Source organism: Gossypium hirsutum, chromosome A06 (genome assembly GCF_007990345.1).
Source record: "Gossypium hirsutum isolate 1008001.06 chromosome A06, Gossypium_hirsutum_v2.1, whole genome shotgun sequence".
Lineage (NCBI taxonomy): Eukaryota > Viridiplantae > Streptophyta > Magnoliopsida > Malvales > Malvaceae > Gossypium > Gossypium hirsutum.
In genome coordinates this window covers 69,451,290-69,459,779 of record NC_053429.1, presented here as the reverse complement: position 1 = coordinate 69,459,779, position 8,490 = coordinate 69,451,290, and the positions used below count along the sequence as shown (strand labels likewise).

At 35.9% G+C, this 8,490-nt stretch overlaps 1 non-coding gene across 1 annotated transcript; it reads left to right on the top strand.

Annotated features, from left to right (window-relative positions):
* The first annotated feature begins 5,848 nt into the window (after positions 1–5,848).
* On the top strand, positions 5,849–5,955 carry LOC121231094 (small nucleolar RNA R71). The gene has a single exon (XR_005929162.1). It is a non-coding gene; the product is annotated as a small nucleolar RNA R71 (small nucleolar RNA).
* The last annotated feature ends 2,535 nt before the right edge of the window (positions 5,956–8,490 follow it).

Sequence of the window (8,490 nt, the reverse complement as noted above, 5' to 3'; positions counted from 1 at the left end):
TACTAAAAGCTCTTTTAAAAATTTCATTGCATTCAGCATCCGCGACAGAACTTCAATAAATGGTAAGTTAATATGTAATTTTTTAAAAAGTTTAAGGAATTTACTGAATTGTTCATCTGAGCGGTCTTTCCTTGTCGCGTTAGGATATAGGACATGAGGTTTATATTCTTCATTCACCGTTTTGTTATGACTTACCTCACTTTTACCTTTGCTCACCACAGTTTCTTGCATCAATTCTGGCTCAGGCGCAATGAATCCTTCCTTATCTTAAGTACTAATTGTGTTGAGGTGTTCCCTTGGGTTAGGTTCAGTATCGCTTGGTAAGCTACCTTGTGGTCGTTCAGAGATTAGTTTGGATAGTTGGACTATCTGAGTTTTGAGCCCTTGGATCGATGCTTGTTAATTCTTAAGTGCTGTCTCGGTATTTTGGAAATGGGTTTCTGATACCGAGATAAATTTAGAGAGCATCTCTTCAAGGTTCGATTTCTTCTCTTGTTGATACGGTGGCTGTTGAAAACCCTGAGGATTTTGTGGCTTTTGATTCCCTTGACCACCCCGGGAGAAATTTGGGTGGTTCCTCCAACCTGCATTATAAGTATTACTGATACAAGTCACAAAAGCCCAAATTCTTGAAGGCGAGGCCCAATAAGCAAATTCCCAGCCCAATCAAGAAATCCATCCATACTTAGTTGAAAATCAGGCCAAATTGTCAAAGTGGCCCAAGTTGTAAAGTTTTATTTTATTTTTATTTATTTATTTACTTAGTTTAAATTTTTATGTCAATATTCAGTCCAAGAGTCCCAGATAAAATGACCTTTGACCGAATTTCCATATTAAAATAATTAGGAGTTTTTTTATTTTAGTTTTCTAATTAGATTAGGACTAGTTATAAGGCCTATTTAAAGGCATGGCTATCCACCTTGTTAAACACTTATCATTATTATTAAAATTTCAGATTTGTTGAGAGCAGAATTTTCTTTGAGTTCTTCAAGGATTTTCTCTTGAGTTTTCTTTAGAAGTTGTTTTAACAATCTTTTTGATTGTGGGAGCCATCTTCAACCTTCTTCTTGCCATTGATATTCTTTGGAGGGGAGATTAGAGCCGTTTGAAGGGAGTTGTGAGATCTTTCAAGATTTCAAGGCTTCTTAGGACTTATCTTTTAATTTCTTACTGTCAATTCTTTCTTTATTTCTGCTTGTGCCGAATCTTTATCTAATTTATTTTCTGTTCTTATTGTGTTTTCAGCCTTTTTCTATCTTAAGGAATTAGCCCAAAAATCCCCAATTTCTAGGGTTCTTGCCGATTCATCCATACTCTTTTTGGGAGAAATTAGATTGCCGAAATTTGGGGAAAACTATCTGGGTGTTCAATTGGGCAGAATCGCAATCTCTTCTAGGGTTTCAAGATTCCTTATTAACACTTATTTCTATTCTCTATTTGATTCTTTACTGTTTTGGGGATTTTATTTCAGATCTGAAAATTCAAAAATCTAATCTTTTAATTTTCTGTTTCGTTTCGGATCTGATTGTTTAGGATTTTCGTAGGAGTTTCCCGTGACTTGGCAACTCGATCTTGGTCCGCGCGCAACCCCGTATCATTTGGTATCAGATTTTGGGCGTTTTGGGTGTTCTTGGTTGATTTCTAAACTGATCTCTATTTTTTTTAAAGCATAAACAGCAGTTTTACCCAGAAAAATTGTTCAAAAAAAAATCATTTGAGTGGGTAAACGTTGTCCGATTGATCTGAAATTTTACATACATGTTTTTGGCACTGTGATTGAATATAAAAAAATTATTCCCGCAAAAAAATCAGTCAAAAAAGTCAAAAAAATAAAAAAAGACGAAATTCAATAAAAATTTTAAAAAAAGATTCAGCGGGTTGAATTTGGTGCCCAAAATTTCCAGATCAAAATTCAATATATAAGGACACTCCAGATTTAATTTCTTGATTTTTGGAGATCAGGAACACCTCGAACGAAGTTGTCAAGTTACTCCGCAGTTTTTCGGGTTTTCTGTTTTCAGCAATTTTTATTGATTCTTAGCTGTAGGTTTTCATTTGTTTACCTTTATTCTTCCTTTACGTTATCTAACACCTTCTTGTTTCTTGTGTTAGTAGGATTTAAACGTGTGCACAACTTCTTCCTCGGTGCAACACGAATCAATTGGTGTCTCGTCAGTTTTTGGCATCCTAGTGCAAATTAGGATTCTTTGGTAGTTTGGTTCACACTCTCTAATTGGTTGATATAAACTCTGATAAAGAACTCACAAGATTGAATTCGACCTCATTGAGAATTTGATTTTTCTTTTTGAGTGATTAATGGTGAGGTTTGCTAACTTTTATTTTTGAGTGATGAGTGTTTATTTTTTACAGGTTTTGAAGATGTCTAAAGGTGATAATAATGATGCACTTATGAAAGTCCAACAACAGTTAGATGGACATACTGCTGCAATCACACAAATAAATGCTACACTTCAAGCATTGAATACTACTTTGAATGAGGTACGAGTGAATCAAAAACATCAATATCGAGATCCAATTAAGGAAGATAGGGATAACCAACCCCAAAGGCGCGGCCCTCGACGTGTCACTAGAATGGATGATGATTTTCATGATCGTGGACAATCATCTTTGGCAAAACCAAGGAGCGAGCAGCAACGAGAACATCTCTTTCATACTCGCTGCCATGTACAAGGTAAGCTTTGTAGAGTTATTATTGATGGTGAAAGTTGCTCGAACATAGCCAGCACGACGATGGTGGAAAAGCTTTGCTTAACCACTACCAAGCATCCACAACCTTATCAACTACAAGGGCTTAGCAACGAAGGCCAATTTAGGGTCACTCAACAAGTGCGCATTGCCTTTTCTATCGGTAAGTATCAAGACGAAGTTGTGTGCGACGTAATGCCTATTCAAGCCTGCCATTTGTTGCTAGGAGAACCATGGCAACTGGATCGAAAAGTCACTCACGATGGTCGTACCAATAGGTATTCTTTCAAGCATCAAGGAAAGAAACTTACCTTAGTGCCGCTCACTCCGGAACAAGTCCATGAGGACCAAATCAAACTGAGAAATTCTGTTAAAACAAGTGAGGAAAAAGAAAAAGAGAATGAAAAAGAGCAAAAAGAGATTGAGAGTGAAAAGGAATGTGAAACAGAAAAGAAAATTGAAAAAGAAGTTGAAGAAAGAAGAGAAAATGAGTTAGAAAAAGAAACAAAAGAAAAAGACGAGGAAAGGCTAGTGAGGAATGTTTCCACTAACCAAGATATGAATTTTTCTTGTGTTGCTACTGTTCAGGTTCCCGAAAGATCGAAAGATAACTTTCAACTTCAATACCTCTCAAATGAAAGACGCTTTCATACGATCAACTTAAGCAAAGATGAAATCACACTACATGATCCCGAAGGTAAGCGAGGTAAGGAAATTTTAGAAACCGAGTCCAGTGCAGATTTGAAAATTATTGATAAAACTTTTGGTGACTTAGTTCTTAAAAGATCCCATCATTTTGATCCGATTAATTGTTACTCTTCGATTGTGGTTGATAAAGTCATTACGAAAAGAAGCGTGATTTGTTATTCTCTTGATTTACCTTGTGTAAAATCCTTGAATTTGTCCAAATCTGTTTTGGAGAATAAAGTAACGAAATTTTCCAAATTTGTTTTCAATTTATATTCGTGCATTAAACAGTTTATGTGGTTGTACATGAAGTTTGAGTTCCATTTGACAAAGGTTAACTCAACAACGGAGATTCGATTACACTATGCCCCCGATGAGCGAAGGTTTGTTTTAAATGAAAAAGGTAAAATCGACCCTTATTCTTCTGCTTATCGAGGTAAGATGCTTGAAACCTTTGAAACACTTTTGTACTCCTCGGATAGTGATAAAGATCGTGTTGATGAACACTTAGATCGAAACGTGCTTGACTGTCCTATTTTATTTATTGATGATCTATCTGTTTTGATGGTTGATAAAAAGATTCTTGTTTTTGATAATGCATGTGTGAGTGAATCTATAGACCGTCGATTAATGCATGGTATGATTATGCAACTCTGTGAACCATGTGAATCTTTTCAAATACCTACTTGTGACGATTATGTTTACCATTTGATTTATTACTCGCAATTTATTCATGGTTTGTGGGAACAATGTGAGACGACTGAATGCCTTAAAACATTTCCATCTTTGTTTCAAATATTTGACGAGGCAGTGGTGAGTAAATTAGATTGTTTGCATGGCAATCTGAATCTGTCCATTCACATGCATTATACCTGTTCTATTATGCTTATGATTGGACTACAAGCTTATTTTCGTTACTATTTACTATCTCATGGCTATTCTTCTCAGTGGACTCAATTGCCATTAGTCCCGTTCGATAGAGGAAAGTCGAGTTCATTTGATTTTTCAGATTCGAGGACGAATCTTTTTGAGGAAGGGGAATGATACGAGTCACAAAAGCCCAAATTCTTGAAGGCGAGGCCCAATAAGCAAATTCCCAGCCCAATCAAGAAATCCATCCATACTTAGTTGAAAATCAGGCCAAATTGTCAAAGTGGCCCAAGTTGTAAAGTTTTATTTTATTTTTATTTATTTATTTACTTAGTTTAAATTTTTATGTCAATATTCAGTCCAAGAGTCCCAGATAAAATGACCTTTGACCGAATTTCCATATTAAAATAATTAGGAGTTTTTTTTATTTTAGTTTTCTAATTAGATTAGGACTAGTTATAAGGCCTATTTAAAGGCATGGCTATCCACCTTGTTAAACACTTATCATTATTATTAAAATTTCAGATTTGTTGAGAGCAGAATTTTCTTTGAGTTCTTCAAGGATTTTCTCTTGAGTTTTCTTTAGAAGTTGTTTTAACAATCTTTTTGATTGTGGGAGCCATCTTCAACCTTCTTCTTGCCATTGATATTCTTTGGAGGGGAGATTAGAGCCGTTTGAAGGGAGTTGTGAGATCTTTCAAGATTTCAAGGCTTCTTAGGACTTATCTTTTAATTTCTTACTGTCAATTCTTTCTTTATTTCTGCTTGTGCCGAATCTTTATCTAATTTATTTTCTGTTCTTATTGTGTTTTCAGCCTTTTTCTATCTTAAGGAATTAGCCCAAAAATCCCCAATTTCTAGGGTTCTTGCCGATTCATCCATACTCTTTTGGGAGAAATTAGATTGCCGAAATTTGGGGAAAACTATCTGGGTGTTCAATTGGGCAGAATCGCAATCTCTTCTAGGGTTTCAAGATTCCTTATTAACACTTATTTCTATTCTCTATTTGATTCTTTACTGTTTTGGGGATTTTATTTCAGATCTGAAAATTCAAAAATCTAATCTTTTAATTTTCTGTTTCGTTTCGGATCTGATTGTTTAGGATTTTCGTAGGAGTTTCCCGTGACTTGGCAACTCGATCTTGGTCCGCGCGCAACCCCGTATCAATTACTGTATGGGTTATTTTGAGATCTAAAGTTATTGTTACCCATATAATTGACTTGTTCCTCTTTGGTTGTAGGATTGAAGGATTGATATTCTGTATGCACACCTCCTCCACTTGAGTCAAACCTCATTACTGGATATACCTGCGTAGAACCAAGTAAACCATCAATCTTTTTTGTTGAGAAGTTCTACCTGATTTGACAGTATAGTAACTGAGTCGACGTTATAAACGCTGGCTATTTTTGGTGGCTTAGTCCTCATGACTTGCCACTGATAATTATTCAGTGACATTTCTTCAATGAATTCATAAGCCTCTTCAGGTGTTTTGTTGTTAATGGTTTCTCCAGCAGCTATGTCAACCATTTACCGAGTCGAGGGATTCAGACCATTGTGGAATGTTTGTACTTGAAGCCAAAGCGGTAACCCATGATGAGGGCAATTTCGTAATAGATCCTTATATCTCTCTCATGCATCATAAAGTGTTTCTAAGTCCATCCACACAAAAGAAGAAATATCATTACGTAACTTAGCCGTTTTAGCCGGCGGATAATATTTTAGTAGAAATTTTTTGGTCATTTGTTCCTAAGTAGTAATTGACCCTCGTGTTAACGAGTTCAACCACTGTTTAGCTTTGTTCCTTAATGAAAAAGGAAATAACTGAAGACGAATGGCATCATTAGAAACGCCATTGGTTTTAAATGTATCGCAAATTCCAGAAAGTTTGCTAAGTGAGCGTTGGGATGTTCATCCTGCAAACCATCAAACTGAACAAACTGTTGTATCATTTGAATTGTGTTAGGTTTCAGTTCAAAAGTATTTACAGCTACAGCCGGTCTAACTATGCTAGATTCAGTTACTGTTAGAGAAGGTTTAGCATAATCATACATAGTACGTGGAGCAGGATTTTGATTAGCTGCAATTGCAGGAGGTAGCTGATTGCGTTGGTTTTCAGCCGTCTCTTCGGTTGGGGGTTGAGTATCATCTTCTTGCTCGTTCTCTGTGTATCTTAAGCTTCGCCTTATTTCTCTTTGGTTTCTACGAACTGTGCGATCAATTTCTTCGTCAAAAAGTAATGGTCCTGACAGGTTTCTTCTAGTCATAAACTAGGAAAACCTGCCAAGAGAAAGAAAAAGTAAATTAATTAGTAATAATTAAATTGAGAGAAAAAATAAATGGCTAGCGTAATAAAAATTGAGTATTCCTAATATTTTAGTTTCCCGGCAACGGTGCCAAAAACTTGATCGCGTGATTTGTAACAAGTAATAAATATTTATAATGAAGATCAAACCTAAACTAACTATTATCACGATGAAAAGGCAAGCGCACTTATCGAACAATAGTATAGTAATGGCAAGACCGGGATATTGCACCCAAGGGAACTAAAAGTACTAGTAATGACTGTCTTTTTATTATCTAGCCTAAGAATAAAAGGGGTTTTATTTGTTTTAATTAAGTAATTATCTAAACTAAGAATGTACTGAGAAAAGAATTGGGGAATTGCTTTTGGGAAAATCGATTGACTTAGGACAATACCTAAGGAAAAATCCACCTAGACTTTACTTGTTATTCTAGCTCCGAATCGGACGATTTATTCATTTAACTTTGTTCCGTAGAGATCCCTAAGTTATGTTATTATCCCTATTCATGACTAATAACGTCTAATCCCTAGATTGAATAACTGAGACTTTTCTCTAATTACCACTCTAGGGTTGCATTAACTCAATCTATGGATCCCCTTATTAGGTTTCACCCTAATCTGGCAAAATCTTGTCACCCTATTTCTAGGCGCGCAATCAACTCCGCTTAATTATGACAAATGTACTTTTAGACAGGGTCTATTCCTTCTCTGAATAAGATCGTGTCTTGGATCAGTATCCTGGGATATCAAAACAAGAATTAAGAACACATAATTAAGAACAAGTCAAATATTTATCATACGATTCAGAAAATAATAACAAGATTCGTCTTAGGTTTCATTCCCCTTAGGTATTTAGGGGATTTAGTTCATAACTAAATAAGAAAACATCTCCGAAGAATAAAGAATACAAAACATAAAGAAAACCCAAAAATCCTGAAGGGAAATTGAGGAGAGAACTTCAGTCTTGATGATGAATCCGCCTTCCGAGATGGATCAAACGGCTTCCTTGGGGTAATTCCTTACCCCCCTTCTCCGTCTCTCTTTTCTTCTTCCTCTAGGGTGTATTTATAGGCTTGGGAATGCCTAGAAGCCCTCAAAATTAGCCTTTTTCAAATTGGACTCAACTTGGGCTCAGTAAGGACACGCCCGTGGCACACACCCGTGTTCGTTTACTTCAGGCCGTGCTCGAGCCTGCCAGTTTGACACGGCCATGTGGTCTGCTCGTGTGAGGAGGTCCAGGCCGTGTTGATTTCGTATTTTAGCCCATTTTCTCTATTTTTGGCCCGTTTCTCGTTCCTTTTGCACTCCTATGCTCTCCTAAGTATAAAACATGAAATTAAAGCATTAGGAGCATTGAATTCACAATTTTAATGAGAAATCATCCATAAAATGCATTAAACATGGGGTAAAAATATGTATAATTTACGGTTTATCAAATACCCCCTCACTTAAGCATTTGCTTGTCCTCAAGCAAAATCCTCAACTCATAAGTAAAATAAATTCTCCTCAACTTATAATTCTTATCGATAATATCTCAAAATAAACCATAGGTAATCATACATTGAGAATTCAATTAAAAGAACATAAAAGTTTCAAACATTCCAAGTTGAGTATTTAATCATGCAAACATAGGTGTCTCTCCGCATCTAAGTAATTACCTTTGATTCAGAATATAACAGAGTTTCACATCCTCCCTAAAGATTCACTCAAATCACTTGAGGTGTTTAAGGACAATAAATGAAGCACTCAATAGTCAGTAATGAAAAGTCATTACCATAGGCTTGCATGAAAATCAAATCTCCACCACTATAATTTAAGATGATACATCAATCAAAAGGTCTTTAGAGGGTTGTAGTGCGGCTTGGTTAGGGGGTGTGGTCACAAGCTGAAAGAAAGGGTTAGAATCGAGATTGAATTGAAAAATT